Raw genomic sequence first — 21,737 nt, forward strand, 5'->3', positions numbered from 1 at the left:
TCTCAGTCATTTAGAACGACAGGGAGAGGTGGAAACTCAGATGTCCTGCTTCATTGTTAACCTTATTTTATTGTGTGGATCTACAGCAGTCATTCTCAGTCAGGGACAATTTTGCCACCCAGAGAACATTTGGTAATGTCTTGAGACATTTTTGCTTGTCTCAACTGGTGGCTACTCCTAGCATCTACTGGGTAGAAGATGAAAATGCTGCTGAACATCCTCACAATTCACATGAGAAAGAGTAAATTGGCCCAAAATGTCAACAGTGCTGTGGTTAGGAAACTTTGATATGTTATATGAGGATCTGTTCAAGTGAAATCATAAATTCATTTACCTAAAAATATTTATTGAAAACACACTTGTACCAAACATTATTATAGAAATGAGATATATGAACTTTGTCAAAAAAAAAAAAAAGTCCTGGTTTTTGTCACTATGACCTTTCATTACAGTAGGGGAGGCAGATCAGACGTAAGTAAAAACATTATATACATATGAGGTCTTGGCTCAGTCATGGATAAAAAGGCAAACACGTGTGTGCCACGGGGAAGAATAAGGGAAGGTCTTGTTCAAGAGGTGATATTTTATCCAAACATGGCAAGATGAAATAGACCCAAGCAGAGGTAATGGCATGTGAGAAACGGTAAGATTGGAAATTGAGGGATGGATGTCAAGAACTAAAAATGGTGTGGCTGGATCATACCAAACAACAGGAGGTTGGTGGGAGATTAGATCAAAGAGCTCTATAATCACAGGGACTTTGACGATAGTAAATTTTTATTGGTATTAACAAACAACAAAATTAGGTCAGGTATGCCTGACATAAGCTACCATCATGGTCTTGTGCTTTTAGAGGTGTATGGATAGGTGAACATTAATATAACATGGGCACCCACCTTTGGTATGATTCCAAAAGAGGCAATGGATTAGAAGATTAGGGGGCACCTGAAAACTGAGTTCCAAAAGTATTTTCTGCTATTTTGCTCTAGATACTAACTTGCATTTTTCACTCTCAAAAAGATACCTCTGTTGAAATTGTCTCATAGTCCTGGGTTAGTTCAAGTGACATAATTTAATTTTTAGAACAATAAGTGAAGAACAAAAATTGATCACTTACCTTCCACTGACAAGCACTGTGTTTGCACCTAAGCACATGAAGATTAATGTCTTGATTCCTGATCACACGTGGCTTATTGTCTAGCAGGGGAGAGAATATTTCATTAGGAAATCATGTGTAATAAAGGAATTATGCACAGAATGCAATGGGCAAACAGAAGAGCAGCACTTATCCAAATAGGGGAGTGAGGGTCTGAGTACCTCATTTACAGTGGAAGCTTTTTTGGAGAACTTACCTCTCTCTCTCTTTTTTTAAAGGTTTATTTATCTTAGAGAGGGAGAGACACACAGAGAGAGAGAGGGAGAGAGCATGGGCAGGGAGAGGGGCAGAGGGAGAGAAAGAACCTCAAGCAGACTCTGCACTGAGTGTGGACCCCGACGTGGGGCTTGATCCCAGGACCCTGAGATTATGACTGAGCCTAAGAATCAGATGCTTAACTGAGCCATCCAGCAGCTCTTGGAGAAGTTACCTCTTGATTTAAGTCTTTTCTTAAAATTACTACTTAAAACTACTATATGCCATAAGGAGAGGAAAAGAAGAGTTCACCAAGTTGGAAATTAACAAAGTTTCTAATTTATGAAAGGGCATATTCTGTGCAGGGAAAAAAATGACAAATGCTTCAAAGTGGTTGTGAAGATTTTTTAGTAGTGAAATAGTAGATGCTTTTAATGTTTGTTTTTCTGTATTTTTTATTTTTATATATTTTTATAACTCAATAATGCTAAAAAAAAAAACACAGAATTAACAGAATAGAAAGGACAAAAGTGGCAGTTGTTTCCAAGAAGTCCAATTAAATGAGCACAGGATAGCAGTTATTGGAATTTACATAATGGGAGTAATCGTGGATGATCTTTCCCAGTTGGATTTAGTTGCAATCATTTTGGAAGAAGCTGGCGGATATTAAGCTGAGGAATAAAAGAAAAGCAGAAGAGGATTGAAGGAATGATGCCTGTACTTTAAGAAACTAAGATGAACAAGAAAATAAAATAGAAAAAGAATATATTATAGTAGTTAGAAAGAAATCTTGAATTAAGGGTGGTTTAATAGATAATTTCTGAAAGCCTCCTATATAGCCCATGCAGTAAGTGGGAATTAGGCTTCAGTGGCCAACAAAGGACTGAGCTCCTGGTTCAAGGTGCAGACAATAAAGTGATAACTACATGAATATAATGTGATGTCTGGTGGTATGGTAGGGGCTGTGAGGAACAGAAAGCAGGCCAGGGGCTAACGAATGGCAGGGTGCTCTTTTAGGGAGGATGATTGCAGTTGTCTTGTCTAAGGCTTGTCTAAGGAGGCCTGTATAATTTCAGAAACTGAAAATGCATAAAACTAGGCAATTTAGCTTCTCTAGACCTGGGTTCCTACATATACAATACTGAGAGTGTTACAGCTAAGAAATAAGGTCACACATGTAAAACGTCTTCAGTAGTAATTGCAATATATAATAGGTTCTAGATAAAAATGGATTTCCTCCCCTTCCCTTTTCCTTCTCCAGGAGTATAGCTAATGTTTCTGATCTTACTGTTTTCCTGTCTCTGATGCCCTGCTGCTGTTCTTTTGTGGCCAAAGATTAAATAAAAGCACCTTAAGCCTGGAAAGACCTATAACCTCAGAAGCCACAACAAAATGAATGTGCTTACCTCACAAGAACAAATGAATACTTGCATGAATGAGGCCTCCAGAACACCTTTTCCGCTCTTCAACCAGTCAAATGATCAGTGGTCCTTGAATGTTGCAGTTTCATTGTGTTAACACGGAAGATGTTACACTTCCTCCTCTGAAATCTAAGCTCCTGGTATCCTGCCTGAATAGTTTAGTCTCTTTCATCCCATTTCCTTTCTTCTTTCCCTAAAACCAGAAAAGCAAAATACGCTTCATGCAAGAGGTCTAAGGAAAGATTAAATTACTGAAACCTGATCACTCTAGGGCTTGGCAAAACCAAATGGGACAAGATTTGTGTCCAATGGCTTTTTTTTTTTTAAGATTTATTTAGGGGTGCCTAGGTGGCCCACTCAGTTAAGCATCTCCCTTCCGCTCGGGTCATTATCCCAGGGTCCTGGATCCAGCCATGCATCCGGCTCCCTGCTGGGCAGAGGGGAGGGGCAGAGGTAGAGGGAGAAATAATCTCAATAGACTCCCTGCTGAGGGTGGAGCCTGACTTGGGGGTGGGGAGGCAGGATCTCATGACCCTGAGATCAGGACCCCATCAGGACCTGAGCTGAAACCAAGAGTCAGACGCTTAACCGACTGAGCCACCCAGGCACCCTCGCTTTTTTTTTTTTAAGCATCTCTTGGGAAATGTTATGATAACTGATTTTTCACCCACACCAGTGTAAGTGATTAAGGAATATCTGATCTGCAGAGACCAGGCTAGTCCCACTATCTTTGCCTTAATATAGCAGAGAATGCTGTTGGATAAGACTCTCAAATCCATTAAACATAATAAAAGAGACATCAAAAATGAAGGTCCAGGCTTAGAGAAAAAGCATTTACAAAAGCACTTATGCAGATGGTCAGGGTCCCAGCCGGCCAGCTGGTGCCTAGGTCTTGGCTCTAGGTTTTCGATGGGACAATATTTCACTAGGACTCAAGAAGAAGAAAGGAAACTAAACATATGATACCCAGGCAAAAAGCTCTAAACCACAAATGAGCCTACTGGAGAGCATAGTTCTGGACCATAGCTCTTTATTCACATTTAGATGCTTTCCCACACATCCTATCACAGAAACAAAAGACAGAGAGAGCAGATTACTTTAACGTCATCTTAACTGTGGGTAGAGCTCCTGAGAAAACCAACTGTTATAGAAGTATTCCCCCCGTCTACTTAGTATTGAGTCACAGACATGTTTGCACCAAGCTTATGTGGATAGGTGGGTGTCAGGGAGCAGTAACTAGTACATTTCTGTAATGTCAGTTAAGATGAGACTTTTTGAGGGGGGGGATTTATAAAATGCAAACAAATTGAGTGATAGTTTTATTTGTATTTACTGTTGACTCTCTTAAGATAAGTTTTAGGACATTATATATGTAGATAATCGTCAAATATATGAGAATTTGACATGATATGTCAAATGTATGATGATGTAAGTTTGATATGTATGATGTAAGTTTCTAGATCTATCTCAGGTATACTCAAAAGAGTGAATTTATTGCTGTCTATTATATTTTTTTGCCATGAAATATTAAGAATAGTAACAAAAATCAATTCTTCATTTTGTTATTCGTTCTGAAAATTAACACAGAATTTCCCCCTTATAGGAAAGTTTCTATTAATAAATTATAAGTAATGGGATACTTTGGGTGTACAAATAAACTTAATGAGACTCTAATTTTCTGACTATTTTAATACCATCTCTTTATATTCCCATCAAAGTATATCTAAAGATTATACACAACTATAACCAATTCAGAAGCAATAGTAAACAATTCCAGAATCACTCAGTCTACAGAAAGATTTCATATGTATATTTATGTGTTTTATCTGAATGACCCAGATTGGCCACTGACTTTTTTTTTTTTAAGATTTTATTTATTTGACAGAGAGAGACACAGCGAGAGAGGGAACACAAGCAGGGGGAGTGGGAGAGGGAGAAGCAGGCTTCCCTCCGAGCAGGGAGCCCGATGCGGGACTGATCCCAGGACCCTGGGATCATGACCTGAGCCAAAGGCAGACAGACGCTTAACGACTAAGCCACCCAGGCGCCCCAGCCACTGACTTTATTTAGCCTATTAAACTACATAAATATGGGTTATCTGGTTTGCCTAAACTTAAATAAAATAAAGCAGCATTAAAAATAAAAGTAATAGGCAGAGTGTTACAGCATTTACTAAACACTATAAAATATCATACAAATATCAGTTCATTAAAACTTCACATTTATATAATTATAATAATATAAACAATATAATTGCCTATGCCTTTTTATTAGTTAAAAAAACAGAAACTTGTCAACTTAAGTTAGTTGTTCAAAGTTCTATTCACTGGGAAATAAATAAAAGTCAGATTGGGGATCAAGTTTCTTTGGCTGAAAAACCACTACACCAAGAAAGAAGCTGGTACATCAGAGATTCTCTTTATCTTCCCTGGAGCATTTTGCTTTTCATTAATTCCATGATTCACTACTTGTATATAGATTATACAGACAACTTTAGATAGGGTATACTAAATTCTTAAAATGTCTATGCATTTTATACAAGCAGGGAAATGAAACCTTTATTGGTTGGTGCTTTTGCAATACTCAGGGACCAAACATGACTGACTTTTTTGCTGGGATCCTTATACTCCTTGGACAGATAAACAAACAAGTTTGCATGAAACAAGGTCTTTCAAGGAAATGTCTATATGATATACGTAGGGATTTAAGACACGTGCATTCAGTGAGCTGTGAGACTACCATAATCCCTGCCTGGTACAAGAGAGATTGATTTATAAGTGCTGATTTTCACTTTGTAAATAGAGTCAACCTCTCCTCTACTGGGGATTCCAAGGTAATGTAGGCCTCAGGCTGATCTGCATATTTTAAAATTATCAAGCACATTTCAACTAGAGCAACAGTTAGGTATGTCCCAAGGAAGATGCTTTAGCATGAGAAAGAAGGAACAAAATTGAAATTGTCTCCTTTTCCCTTTTTTATTGTCTAGAAAAAAAATGAATATCTTTATATTCAAAAGTACTGTTCTATAATTTATATTGATTAGATATAACTGTGGTTTTTACTGTGACCACCAAAATATTTGTAGGCTTCTTCCCCATGGTTCTAAAAACTATAGTTTATAACAATTACAAAGGAATGGTGTTATAAAAGCATTCCTTGTTTATAAAACACTGACTGAAGCCCTATAGTGTGGGCAGGAATTATGCTAGGAAATATGAATAAATTAATAAAGAGGGTATGAGATACAGGATACATCCACAAATGGTTTGTATTTTGAAAGGTTGTATAAACACAAGTTCTCTCTTTCCCTCTCTCTCTCTCTCACACATACACATGCACACATATACACATATATAGCCTTGTTTGTTACATTGTAATTTCTCTCATATCCATTGTCTTCCTCACTTCTTTTCTTTCTTTTGTATGTAGATATAGATTAAGTGTATATACATATGCATAAGTATATTACACATATATGCACATATGCACATATATGTGTCCATATGTATATGTTATGTGCACACATAGAATTGGAGAATGATGCAATACGATCCATGCTATAATTGCCCATTAAAGTCTAAATCATAAAATGATAAACTCTTCAGATGTAAATGGATCAGGAAAGGGAAAATTATTTGGGAGTTGTCTAGGTAGGAAAACAAGGGGCACTGAGGGGAGGGACTGTTCGCTAGGAAGGACAGAAGAAAAAAGGTCGTATCAGGGAAATGAGTACGATTTGGTGTGGCTGGACCCGAGGGTTGGCAGCAGGGGTGGTGAGATGAGAAGGCAGTGTTAGCATCAGGAAAAGGGATAGATATAAAAATAAAATGCCATATATATTATCTAAAAGAACATTTTTTTGAGAGTACCAGGCACCGTTCTTCCTTTTGGCTAATTATCCTGGCAACAATGTAGCATACTGCTTGGCTCACAGGAGCAAAAGTTGATGAGAGTCTGAACAAATGCTGAGGAGAGGAGGGGTGGGTTTGAGGTATATTTAAGTGGGGATCCACAGGACTTAGTAATTAGGTCGGTAAAAGGTTTGAGGGAGAGAGGAGGGTGAAAGAAAAAGCTAATTTCTAGCTTTCTAACAGAACTTATTTGAAGAGAGAGACAGGGATTTCAGTTTGATTTGAACATTTTGAATTGAGATGCCTGTGGAAAGACAGTAGGTTTTAAGTATCTAGTAGTGAGATATGTTGATCTCAGGTAGACATATGACATACAAGTGAAAACAGACATGTATGATTTCAGCTAAGCTAAAGGCTTAGAGTGACAGGACTGGGGAAATGCACAATATTCCAAGTGTGCTGAAATATATAAATCCCTCAGAGAAATAATGTGCATGGAAATTATACAAAAATCCACTTGAATCTCTCCTGTTATCCTATGGAGAGTTGCCTTAGACTAAACTATTTGGCATTTTGCAAAATGGGATTCAAAGTTCCTCTGGATTCTCCAGAGCAAAGTTGAAAAATACCCCTGGAGAGGTATACATATAAATCCTTGGATACAAACTAGCTGTGCAAATATGTTTAGCTGTTACAGAATTTTTAGTGTGCCTACTGGGAAACACTTTGCAAACAGAAGTAGTATCTGATACAACGTAATCTGTTTATGAATGACTAATTTAAGGTTATCTTAACTTCCCCAAGTCCTATATACCTTCTTGCTTCTATACATTGCAATTGTGTGCATCTATGGATGTCAATTCCCTTGGAGACAATTTCCAAGATATGTATCAAGATGGATTTCCTACCCTCTGGAGATCAATGGCAGTTTCTCTAAAAGCTTTGTCCTGTTGCTTTCCTCAGTGAACAGAAAACTAAGACATCATGCAGCATCTCCTTTTGCTCTAATTTAACTTCAATGCCCAAAGCGAAGTTGGTGATCCACGTCTCCAGTGCTCACAAATTTAGGTTCTGCCTTTCCTCTGGTAAGAATGTTCAGTTGCAAAGCCTCATTCCTTTGTCAGTCTCTGGTGTGACTTTCAGCTCTCCTCTCCTTTCTCCTAAATGCCCATTTAGCATTGCATAATTTCCTTAACTACTGTGCAGTTTCCTCCAAGGAGCTTTATCTTGTTTTTAATTTCTTCCTGTTAAGCTCATTAAAAAACATCTTTTAAACATTATACAATGGAATGGTTTATAATTGTGTCATTTTTCTTAAAGCAAGTATTGTTTGAGATTATTATGCAGCATAGAGATGTTACAATAAGATTACACACAAAGCAAATAAAAAATTAAACTAATGTTAAATTATTTTGTTGATTCATATATGTGGTGCTCTTTTTTATCACAGTGCTGGAAATGTAGACATTTCTTATGTAAATGTGACCTGAAACAAAGGCAAGGAACAAAGGAAAAAGACAAATTATATCTCTTTGAACCTTATTGTTTTTTAGAGAAAAAACAAAACAGCAGCTATTTGTTGCTGAGCTCAAAACGTGAGTGTGCCCTTGTTGCCCTCCCCATTGTTTCCTGGCACTTCTTTTATGGTTTCTGAGGATGTCACCTTGTCACAGCAATTATTTTGCCTATCTTTTGTCTTTCCTCCAAAGTTTCTTACCTCAAGCCGTCAATTATTTCTAATTCTAGTACACAAATCTGTAGTGTTTTTAATATTCAAGTGCAAAGGTCCTATTGATCAAAATTTTGGTAAAATGAGTGACCCGAAATGTTTAGTCTTGAATCCTAGAAAACCAGAAATACATCAAAATTGTTTGAAATCTTCAATAATGAAAATTCAGATGTTGTGAGAGGTTGTCAATAATGGCTAAAGATGCACTTACCACATATTTTTGCCTCGTCCTTGGGAAGTCTTTGCAGTATTACCTTTTAGATTTGTACTTCTAAATGCAACTTCCCATAAGTGATACAGAAAAGGCAGTGCCTCCTTGCCTGCCTGCCTTTGTGCTTAAGTCGATAACCAAACTAAGAACATACTCACCAGGAAAAAACATTTATCTGCTCTAAACATTAAAAGAGAAGCAAATGATTCAATCTGACACCTGGGAATGAATTTAAAACAACTATAAATTGGAATTGATAGGAAAGCATACCACATAATTAAAGCTCCATCAACTGTAAGATAAAAAATAAGGAGCATGCAAATAGATGTCTTTAAGGAAAAATGGAACATAAGACGGGTGACAGGAGCTACTTTGCTTTTGTCACCGTATGCATAACAATCTGTCTCCTTTCTGATGCCCCTCCTGCTGCTCCCCCTATATGGTAAACACCCTTGGAGGCGCTTAGTGAAAGTAATTTCAGTTTGTTTGACAAACTAAGATATTTGTGTTCAATAGACTACCCTTAGAAATGAATTAAGAAATGTGAATGAATAGCTCTTTCATACATTTAAAATATAGAAATGCAGTCTATTAACTTTCAAATAGACCAAATGAATCTCCCTAAATAGATTTATGAACATAAACATAATTCCAGAGAAAGCATTATCAAATTATATATGTTGGGTACTGAATAAATACTTCTTGAACAAATTAATTACTGAAGTTGCCATATAGTTAAAATAATTATGAATGTGTGTATTTTATGTGTGTATACAACATATGTATCTTTATAATATAGCTGTTTGAATTACTTAACAGAGAATTGAATCTATACCATTTTGATGAATGGGCTCAATCTTCATCATGACTTTTCTGGAAAGTATGAGACACCTTGACAATATTTTTATTAATGTTTCAGGGATAAATATATATATGTATGTTCATGTATGTACACAAACATTCACAACTCACCTACTATATGTGTGTGTGAGTGTGTGTGTGTCCCTTCCAACAAATTACTGTGGAATAAAATGTATATATATATATATATATATATATATATATAAAATTTAGGCTTATTATAATATGAACCAATGGAACATGATTGCTTTCCTGTTTAAGTCTCAGAAGGTACTAAAAATTAACACAGATAATGGCTACTCTCCTCAAAAAGAAATACACTGCAATGGAGATAAACCCTGCACCAACCACAAAATAAAATGAAGTGATAAATAATTTTGGATCCTTGACCAGAACTATAATGACAAGTTTAAAGCAGACAGATTTTCAGAATCTAAGCATGTGCCTAAAAATACATGCAATCTCAAAAATGTCCAAGCTAAAAATAAAAAGTGGGAGAACAAATTCCCAGAGACAAGACTCAGTGAAATCTATGTGACAGTAAAATTAACGAAACAATAAAATGTTTTGTTCTTTTGTTCTTGCTTGTTCTGTTAAAAGAAGATCCATGATATGGAATCCTTTCACCAGAAACTGATAATCCCTAATACCAGGAACATTTTCTATTTAATTTTTTAAAAATATTTTGCATCAAAGTATTAAGTTTATAGATTTTTTTTTTAAAAAGGAAAACAAGCTACCTCTTCCATTCCTCACCTGTAGCTCTAATCCTTACAGAAAACAACTTTAAACTTGTTTTTTTATTTTTTTATTTATTTATTTTTTAAAAGATTTTATTTATTTATTTGAGAGAGAGAGAATCAGAGAGAGAGAGCACATGAGAGGGAAGAGGGTCAGAGGGAGAAGCAGACCCCCCGCTGAGCAGGGAGCCCGATGCGGGACTCGATCCCGGGACTCCAGGATCATGACCTGAGCCGAAGGCAGTCGCTTAACCAACTGAGCCACCCAGGCGCCCTAAACTTGTTTTTTTAGTTCATCTAGGTTAAGCTACAATTCCTTAAGCAATATCTTATTATTTGATGATATATTTTTATATATTACCTTTGACTTCCTTTTACCATTGATAAAAATGATGCTCAATAACATTTCAACTTATTCTCCCCAGATGTAATTATATCAGTGTTTTTTTTTTCTTCCCCATTTCTCTATCAGTTATCTTAGCAAATTTAAATAGGTGATTAAATTTCTTTTATATCCACCACTCTCAGTCTCTCTTTTTCTGTCCCAGCAGCATTTTCATAGAAGGACTAGATATATAGAGATTTTTTAATTGTCTAAAAAACCTAGCAATTTTCAAAATGAGCTTATCAAAAAAAAAGTATGCAAAAAATACCATATTATTAACTATGTAAAATTTTGATCTTTTGTGCCAAAATGTTTGCTGGAGCATGCCCTGGCTTTCAAGTGTCTCAGAGACAAACCCGGACATTTGATTTCCCCATGCAATAATTTTAACTATTGAATATTAGAGATCCTCTTTAGCCAAGATGTATTTTTCCGAGATATTATAGCTTTGTACTTTTTTTTTAAAGATTTTTTTTAAGATTTTATTTATTTGAGAGAGAGAATGAGAGAGAGAGAGAGCACATGAGAGGGGGGAGGGGCAGAGGGAGAAGCAGACTCCCCGCTGAGCAGGGAGCCCGAAACGGGACACGATCCCGGGACTCCAGGATCATGACCTGAGCCGAAGGCAGTCGCTTAACCAACTGAGCCACCCAGGTGTCCCAATTTGTACTTTTAATGTATTGTGTGCACAGCTGCTCAGCATTTGTCAGTGAGCAGCCCTATAGCATTCAGCTTCTTTTTGCCAGCCTTCAAGGTTGCACACCTAGAGCCCTCAGTAGTCCCATTCCCATATGGGTGGCTAATCTCTATAGCTCAGGAAATCCTGCTATCCCAGACTTTCCCTCTTCACTTCTGTAATTTGGATACAAAGCTGTCTAGGTCTCATATATTCCCATATCTCTATTTAGCCCCTTATTTTCCTGGAATACATTCTTCATTAGGTTCTTTAAAAAGGCCCAAAGGGAGAGAAATTTGCTGAGTCTAAAACTGCCTTTATTTGGTTATCACACTTGATTAACATGCTGGCGAGGTCCAAAATAATTCTATCATTGAATTTTGATGACATTGCTCAATATTTTTCTAGCATTAGGGGTTACCTTGAAAGGTCCATTGACATTTTAATCCATGTCTTTTTTTTTTTTTTCAACCCCACAGTTAAATATTAGTTTTCAGTTGTGTGTACTACCTTCTATTTATCCTCTAGCTCACAAATTCCCTCCTTGGATGATTATATATCTTCAGTTTAGCCTATCCATTATTTTTTAACTTTAACTATTATATTGTAAATATCTATTTATTGTATTTGGCTCTATATCAAAAAAGCCCAGCCACTTTTTATATTCTCTGGTGAGATTTTTATTACCGCTTTTACTTCTTAAGGCACACTGAATATATTTTAAAATTTTTTTTATGTGATGACTCCACATTAAATGTTTTGCTGATCTGATTTAGCTACAGGATTTTATTTGTTTCGTTTTTTTGCTTTTGGAATTTTTTATTATCGTTGCTTTTTCATGCTTTGCTTTTGTGTTCCTGTGATACTTATGTTTCTTTGTGTTGTTATATATAATTGTTACTGGATGTGCTAGGAACACTACCAACACTTTTAAGTGATGCTTGACTTGACAATTATTTGTGGTGTAAATGGGTTTGCTTGTTTGCTTTAACTTTTCACATAGTGTATAATAATTACAAGAGAATATATGTAGTACCACTTTAAATCATCATGAAGACTTTAAAAATAGATTGCATTAAATGTATGCTCCTCAAATTTAATGTTATTTGATATATATATTTATGTATATATGGAGAGATTATTTATAAATGTACATATAGCACTTATGTATCACTAAAAACACATTCTTGCTTTCTTATTGTTTATGGCTTGTGAAAATAATATCATACTGTATATAATTATCTGATATATGCCTACTTCCACTTATTATTATGTATCTAACATTCATCCATATTTTTCCCACATAACTATAGCTCACAGTTTTCACTTTTGAATTATGTAGGAATGTGTGTTATGTAAAAAGTTATTTACCTATTTTCATGCTGTCTGACATTTGGGTTCTCTCTCTCTCTTTTTTTTTTCATTTTATAAATAGTAATTCCATATGGCATTTCTGCAACTATTCTCATACACATTTCTGGATTTTGTTTATGCTACTATTTAACTTCACATTATATAATCCCATATTGTTTCTTGTTATGGGTTGAATTGCATCCTCTAAAAAATATTTTTTCTCTTTTTTTAAGATTTGTTTATTTATTTTAGAATGAGAAAGAGAGAGAGACCTCGAGTGAGGGAGGGACCGAGGAAGAGGGAGAGAGAGAGACTCTCAAGCAGACCCTCTGCAGAGTCTGGAGCCTGACACAGGACACAGGGCAGGATCTCAGGACCCTGCAATCATGACCTGAGTTGAAACCAGGAATCAGACGCTCCACCAACTATGCCACCCAGCTGCCCCTAAAAAGCATATTTTTAACTATTAAACCTCAGTACATCAAAATGTGCCCTTATATAAAAATAGGGTCTTTATAGAGGTAATCAATTTAAAAGGAGGTCTTTAGGGTTAGGGCTTTAATCCAATATGACTGGTGTCCTTATAAAAAGGGGCAATTTGGACATAGAGACATTTACACAGGGGAGACACAGGAAGAAGACAGCCATGTAACGGACCTGATGTGCTTACAAGCCAACCAACACCAAGGATTGTTGGCAAACACCAGACACTAGAAGAGGGAAAGAAGGATTCTTCCCTATAGCCATGACGAAAAGTGTGGCCCTGCCAGATACCTAGAGCTCAGACTTCTAGGCTTTAGAACTGTAAGACAAATTCCTATTGCTTTAAGCCACCCAGTTTTTTGTACTTTGTTAAAGCAACCCTAGCTAATTAATACATTTCCCAAAGTCATTGTGCCAAATTTAACACCCATCAGCTCCGCATAATAGTTCCCATTATACCACATACTTTTAATACTTAGTTTTGTCAGCTTTAATTTTTGTCAGTTTAGTAGGTATAAAATGGTATCACATCATGGCCTTAATTTGCATTTGCTTGATTAAAATCCAGTATATTTTTGGTTGACTTTGTTGTTTCCTCTACTATAAACTGTTCGTTGTTCATATCCTTGACTAGTTTTTCCAGTGGCTTATCTGCCTTTTCTTATGGATCTTTAGAGATACTATGTTTGTCGATATGAAATTATTCTCTTTATTTGTAACATGTTTCACTTTCTCTATATTGTCTTTTATTTATAGAAGTTGTTAATTGGAGCATAGATTGATTTATCAACCTTTTTTTTATGCTTTGTTAATCATTTGTCTTATTTTAGATTTCTTTCCCTTACTAAAGATTGCTAAATTATTGGCTTGCATTTACTTGTAATTTAAAGTTCTAGAAACAGTTTGTGTGTGTGTGTGTGTGTGTGTGTGTGTGTGTGTGTGTGTGTGAGCTGAGAATTGTTGTAGATAAACAAAAAGATATTGGCTCAAAATTTTTAACTAAAGTTTTGCATATAAGAAGGAAATTAAAGAGCAACCTTTGCAGGATAAAGTTGGAAATTAACACATCTCTGTGTCATCACACTCCCATGTAGGTTAAAGCTGTCTTTAGCAATAAAATAATTTGATTAATATACAGATATGACTTAATATTTTGTAGTTCAAGAATTATTCTGAAACATAAAGGAAAAGGAGGAAACTTACAATATTAATTCAAAGAAGTAATCTTATCATAATCAAGGCATAGAAACCTGCAAACTTCTGGAAGGGCTGAATTAATTTTCATTAGTAAATTTCAAAAGCTTATTTGTAAAGATTGTTGATAAAATATTCCATTAAAATATTAAAGGACTATTTGCTAAGAACATGTATATTCATATAAGTACATATGAATATATATATCTATATGTATGTGTGTGTATCCGTGTGTGTGTGTGTGTGTGTGTGTGTGTGCACGTGTCTGTATCTCAACAGGCATTTGAGGCATTTTTTTTTTAAAGATTTTATGTATTTATCTGAGAGAGAGGAATGAGAGATAGAGAGCACGAGAGGGAAGAGGGTCAGAGGGAGAAGCAGACTCCCTGCTGAGCAGGGAGCCCGATGCGGGACTCGATCCTGGGACTCCAGGATCATGACCTGAGCTGAAGGCAGTCGCTTAACCTACTGAGCCACCCAGGTGCCCAGAGGCATTTGATATGTTGTCCTATATCTTATGGCACCTAACTCCATCATTTTCCTTCCTTTGTGTCTTTATGAGCCAAGTATTTACAACTGTATTTTCATGGAGCTGTAATGTCTTTTGTCTTAACGTCTCCCTTTTGTAAAAAGCACTTTAAAAACAAAGGTGTGGCAAGTGGTAGTGAAGAAGGGTCCTCCAGGTGGCATAATTTCAGTGGTTTTCTCATCCATACACAGACTCTCCCTGAAGTCACTGTAGACTGCCTGATGATCCTCTACCATTGTGTTGATGGAAGCCATAGTGTCAGCTCTCACCCCTAATGGTGAAAGCTCTTAGGTCTGTAAAAACATTCTTTAGGTTCATTTGAACCCATAGTGTGAGTGTAAAATGTTGTGAGGGGTGGTTTGTGTCTAGACCATGTTTCCATGAAAAACACAAGTCCTACTTTATTGTGGAGACTAGTTGCTGTTGTATAATTAGTCTGTGGATGATTTGGAGGTTGATATATGTCCTCCTTTCTTCAAGAGGCCATAAAAATAATGATCAATGTTATGGAAATAGCAAATATCCTCAGGCCAAAAGCTGACTTCAGTTTTCTATTTACTTTTGTAGTTTCTCATTTTCCATCAATTTGGGGCTTGTACTTTTTTAAATACCTTTGAATGTATATTTCTAGCTCAATTTATGATCCACAGTTATTGTTTTTCAGTTGAACTGAGTTAGCTAGCTTGCATTGCCAGAAGCCTGATTTAATATTTTTTAATCAATGAATTACTATATTACTGTTGATTAAATTTTCAAAACAATGGACAGTAGTAACAAGTTGACTTTTGTGTTTTTCTATGATCCCATTAATCTGATATCTCAAGTTCTGTCTGAGGAAATACTGGTCTTACTTTCCTTTCCATTCCTCCAATTTAGAATATCAAATCTCCAAGAAAATTTAGTTTATACTAAAGAAAACACTTGTGACCAGTGTTTGGGCATTAGGGTGGTGTTTCATGCTAGTGGAATAAAGTTCTAGACCTTTTCAGAGACAGCGATTAAAATAAAAATGTACAGCTCGGGTGCCTGGGTGGCTCAGTTGATTAAGCGACTGCTTTCGGCTCAGGTCATGATCCTGGAGTCCCGGGATCGAGTCCCACATCGGGCTCCCTGCTCAGCAGTGAGTCTGCTTCTCCCTCGGACCCTTCCCCCTCTCATGCTCTCTCTATCTCATTCTCTCTCTCAAATAAATAAATAAAATCTTTAAAAAAAATAAAAAATAAATAAAAATGTACAGCTATTTTCTAAGTGTGAATTTATAAAATCAGTTTTAATATTATAGTAATATTATAATAACATTATGAAATAATTTTTTCTATTACAGTACAGGATTTTCCCTTATGCTGTGAAAACTTAAACATTAATATTATAAATCATAGCATCTAAATTCCTTTTGAAGGATTTGGGCGCCTGGGTGGCTCAGTTGGTGAAGCGACTGCCTTTGGCTCAGTTCATGGTCCCGGAGTCCTGGGATCGAGTCCCGCATCGGGCTCCCGGCTCCGCGGGGAGCCTGCTTCTCCCTCTGACCCTCTCCCCTCTCATGCTGTTTCTCTCTCTCTCTCTCTCAAATAAATAAATAAAATCTTAAAAAAAATAAAAAAATAAATTCCTTTTGAAGGATACAGATATTTTATTTTCAAAACAAAAATCAATCAACAAGTTAAAAGACAATAAATTACTGTTATTTTTATGTTTATGTCAAAGATATCTTTAGATTTCTTATTTCAAATACAAATAGTTACCTTCCTTCTAGCTTTTTAACACATTTGCATATTATGACGCTAGACTTATTCCATTTATTATAAGTTTTGAATACTACATTATATTTACATTATATTCAAAATTACGGTTCTATCTCTATTAAAAGGAATTAGGACTTTGAGATATAACCGACTTTAGGGCTTGGTCACAGAAAATATAAGATGAACCTGTAACATTTTGTGATGCCAGATATTAAGGAAGTGCTAAAAAAAAAAAAAAAGTAATGGGGCACCTGGCTGGCTGAGTTGGTAGAGCATTTGACTCTTGATCTTGGGGTTGTGAGTTCAAGCCCCATGTTGGGTGTAGAAATTAATTTAAAAAAAAGTGATGGAGGCATGTTGAAAAGGCATCGTAAACAACCTAAAAGATCACCCACTGACGAAACCTGTAAGAAATTGCATAGAACGATATATAGGACATAGTATAAAAGAAAATGTCCTTGAGTCCATACTGATAAAAATATATACTAATATAAATAAACAAATGGGGAGAAAGAGCAGCTTTTCCTTTCAGGAGAATTCCAAGAAGTAAATGTGAAAAGAAACAACAAAATAGAAAATCATCATTAGAAAACCACAGTATTAATTATTAAGATAACTGATCAGTACTAAAATTCATGGGCAGATTTTTGAAGAGAAACAGAATATTTGCATAATCTTAAAGTATATCTCCCAAGATATGCATTAATTATTTTAAAAAATTACTTATTAATAAGGGAGGAAACTGACAGAAATACCTTCTTAACCAAGTGATCAAGACATCATATGCTCTCTGGTATATGATACACTGAGACCAGATCACTTCTGTATACTGTTGACAAAAATACAAAACCTCCATCTAATCATGAGAAAATATAAAACAGACCCAGACTGAAAGACATTTTACAGAGTAACTGACTAGTATTCCTTAAAAGAAGACAAGGAAAGACTGAAAAATTCTCACAGATTGGAGGGAGTAAAGAACATGACAACCAATTGCAAAGTAGGATCTCTGAAAAGGCTTCCTTCCTTCTTTCCTTCCTTCCTTCCTTCCTTCCTTCCTTCCTTCCTTCCTTCCTTCCTTCCTTCCTTCCTTCCTTCCTTCCTCCTTTATTTTTTGAGGGGGTTGGGGAGGGGTAGAGAGAGAGGGGGAGAGAAAGAATCTCAAGCAGACTCCACACTGAGCACAGAGCCAAATGGGATCGACCTCCTGACCCTGAGATCACGACCTGAGCCTAAATCAAGAGTCAGACGCTCAACAACTGAGCCACCGAGGTGCCCCTCTCTGAAAAAGCTTTGGAAAAGCTGGTGAAATCCAAATTGGAATTAGTTAATAGTAAAGTGATTAAAATACCATTTCCCAAAACTAAACTTAATGTAAATGATGGTGAATCAAAAATTAAAAATGAACTTACTAAATGTTATACAGTTAGGTGTGGTGGATCTTGAATTTTAGTCCACTCTATATAATCACTGGACTCTTGTCTGGTTTTGGTATCAGGGTTTTACTGATCTCATAATGAGCTGGGAAAGAGTCCTCATTTTTCTTTTCTCCAGAAGACTTTACATAAGAAGAGAAAATAAGGAATTTTCTGCTTCATGAATGTTCCTTAAAAATATTTGAGCTGCTAAGGGCACCTGGGTGACTCAGTCAGTTAATCGTCTGGCTTTGCCTCAGGTCATGATCCCAGGGTCCTGGGATCTAGTCCTGCATCGGGCTCCATGCTCAGTGGGGAGTCCGCTTCTCCCTCTGCCCCTGCCACTCTCTTTCTCTCTCTCAAAAATAAATAAAATCTTTAAAAAATATTTGAGCTGCTAGTATTTAAGAGGGTAGATCATTTTAAATCATCTATCATATATTAAATGATATTTAATCATGTATTAAATCATATTTTAAATCATACTTTATTTCCTTTTTAGTAGCTTTGGTATATTTTTAATTATCTTTAGACACTTACCAGTCTAGCTAACTAGTTAATTTTATTGACATATAAGTGTTCATAATACTCTCTAATCTTTTAAATCACTACATTTTCTGTAGTTGCATTTCTTTAAAATAATTCCTAATACTTTTTGCCCCTTCTCCCCTTTTCATGAACCATTTTGTCATGTATATTTATTTTGTGAGTGCTTTAAAAAAACTTACTTTTGGCATTTTTATTCTCTTGTTTGTATATTTGTTTTCCACTTGATTACTTTCTGTTTTTATCTTAATTATTTCCTTCTTTTTCTTTGATGGATATTATGTATTTCTTTCCTAAGTTCTCATGTTTAATGCTTAACTTATTATTTTCAGCTTGTCTTTTCTTTGTATAAAAACACATAAAGTTGTAAATTGCCTTCTCTAAGTAGAATTATTTTCTCTGCCCCATGTTTTAATTTCTTTTCACGTATTTTTCAATTATTTAGGTCTCTATATTTGTATCTTATTTGAACCATCAATTACATAGGAATTACTTCTAATTTTCTTTTAACTTTTCAAGAATATGAGTATTTTGGAGTGATCTTTTTCATACTAACCTCTGCCTTAATTGTAGCATGGTCAGAGAATTTAGTTGATATTGATTTGTTAAAATTTATTCAAACATGTCTAATAATTTAATTCTTGATCAAATGGTTCATGGGATTCAATGGTTCATGCCCGCTTCAAAAAAAATTTGTATTCTCTAGATGGTTTGTGCAGGTCTCATATATATATCAATCAAATCTTTCATATTATTATTATTTATTTTGCTAAATATTCCATATTCTTGGTCTAGTTAAATAATCATTAATTTTTAAAAAAGCATTATTAGGGCTATATTTCACATATACTCTAGATCTGAGAATAGATAATCGTGGTATTGAAGATTTTAACAGAAAGCAACTTTTATAGATGTTATAATGTAAATAATGAAATTTAAAAATAAACTATCCTAATATCACTAATAAGTGCTTTCAGTAGAGCAGTGATATTATTTTTGTATTTTAGAAAAGCTATTTCTGATACAGTATAATAAATCAATTTATCAAGGTACTGCTTCTATAAAATTTAATTTTTTAAAGAATGTTCTTGCAGTAAATAGGTTGAGTTGGTGATGTTATGTGATAGAAGTATAATGAAACAGATATTTTCAAAAGGAAGAGTCAGAGGTTGCCAGGCAAAGAGTTGTGTGGAAAATCAAACTAATAAAAGCATACTGGAAAAACCTAAACCAAAAAAAACCAAAAAACAACAGGGTTGTAGAGAGTATTAATTAAGAGAAAGGATGACAAGACAGAGAAGCCAATTTATGGAGAAGCAGCTTATGTATGTTTTATCTTAAGTATAATGGGACTTTAAGTTTGAAGTTTGAAGCTCTGGATAATTATCCATAAGAGCATTGTTTTCAAAAGGATACATGGCTGCCGTGTATAATGAGAGTATCTGAGATTTGATTGGATTTAGTTAAGTATAGTTGCTGGTAGACAAGTTAGAAAATTTCTCATTTATCCAATACACAAATCAGTATATGGTGGCTACTACATTCAAAGAAACAGAATGAGAAAACAATGGCAGAAAAATACAAAGTCCCTGTTTCGCATTACATCTTCATGGTACATATGAATAAATAAGTAAATAATATAATGAGTAGCTATTGCAAGTAATATGAAGAATGGCTGGGAGTGTTATTTTCAATAAGGTTATTTTCAGTAAGGTTATTGATGAAAGCTTCTGAGGAGGTCACAACTGAGCAGTCATCTGGAGAAAGTGAGAGCCATCTGAATATTCAGGGAGAGGGATTTCTAGAAGAAACAGCAAAGGTAGAGAGCCAACAGGACAGTAGCCAAGGAATGAGTCCAGAGTTGCTTTTAATAGTGTGTTACCAAAAATAGATGGAGAGGAAAATGTAAAAACAAACAAAAAAAAGAACAGGCTCGTGATTAACTGGGGTGTAGTGGAAGCCGAGTCTTACTGATGTCTCCTAGGCAATGACTTTCCAAACTGAGCAGATAGAGGTGCCTGTGTTAGGTTGTTAGGGCTGCCATAATTGGGTGGCTTAAACAACAGAAATTTGTTTTCTCACAGTTTTGGAAGCTAAAAGTCTAAGATTGAGGTTCAAGATCAGCAGGGTTGGTGTCTTCTGAGGCCTCTGCTTGGCTTCTAGATGGCTGTCTTCTCCCTGTGTCTTCACATGGTCTCCGCTCTCTGCCTGTGTCCAGATCTCCTTTTCCTGTAAGGACACCAGCCATATTGGATTAGAGCCCACCCTAATGATCCCGTTTTACCTTAATTACTTCAATTACCTCTTTAAAGACCCTGTCTCCTAATGCAGTCACATTCTGTGGTACTGAATGGGGGTCGGGCATCAATATATGAAATTTGAGGAGCACAGTCCCCAAACGCTTACTGTAACTCTGTAGCAGTGCCATTTTCTCAGATTTGGTAAATTGCATTGTGATTACAAGAGAATAATGCGGGGAGAATCTTATGTGAGGGGAAATGACGTGTGAGAAACAGAGAGAGAGATTTAGGAAATTGAATTTTGACAAGAACACTTTGAAAAGTCCAGTTTGGTGCAAATCTTTCATAGAAGTGACTAAAGGAAAATACACTGGGAAAGATATACTCAGGCAAGAGCATGACTAGCTAAGAGGTCTGGGCTTTACTGTGTATATTAAGGAGAATTACTTAGGGTTTATGAGCATGAATCAGAAGTGTGCTTCAGGTCGATTAATCTGTCAGTAATACGTAGTTTATGATCAGGGGCTAGAACATAAATCTCATTAGCAGTAGAGATTGTTCCCCCTGAAAGCTCATCTAGGTGCATTAGGAGCTTAGCTAAATTCTTGTTTTGCTGTGGAATAGAGAGGAATTTGTCAGAATTGAGTGTTTTCACAGTGATTTCACTATAAAGGGCCTCTTTGTATTTCTCCTACAGACTATACTTTGTTTCTCCTGTCACAAATAGAAAGAGGATTCCTCCCCAGTACAGCTGATTTCAGGGAATTTCGTAATGTTCTGTCCTTTAGCTCAAATAACATAAGAGTAATTAATAACTAAATACAACAACGGGAAAATGATTAAATATAAATATTCACTGTATATTCTGGGGTTTGTTGTGATTGTATAAGCAAACACAGGTACCTCTCTGCACTCAAAGCTGATCTCTAGTTATTTGTGCAAATGCAATAAAAGACAATGTGCTCATTTTCAAACCAGAATTCTTAACACTCTTAGAGATTGGTACTCAG

General features: G+C 35.6%; 1 protein-coding gene across 4 annotated transcripts in view; it reads left to right on the forward strand.

Annotated features, from left to right (window-relative positions):
* CDH10 (cadherin 10) overlaps positions 1-21,737 on the forward strand; it is a 180,620-nt gene that overhangs the window by 132,675 nt on the left and 26,208 nt on the right. The gene's annotated exons all lie outside the window — the stretch shown is intronic.

The sequence above is a fragment of the Zalophus californianus genome, chromosome 5 (genome assembly GCF_009762305.2).
Source record: "Zalophus californianus isolate mZalCal1 chromosome 5, mZalCal1.pri.v2, whole genome shotgun sequence".
NCBI lineage: Eukaryota > Metazoa > Chordata > Mammalia > Carnivora > Otariidae > Zalophus > Zalophus californianus.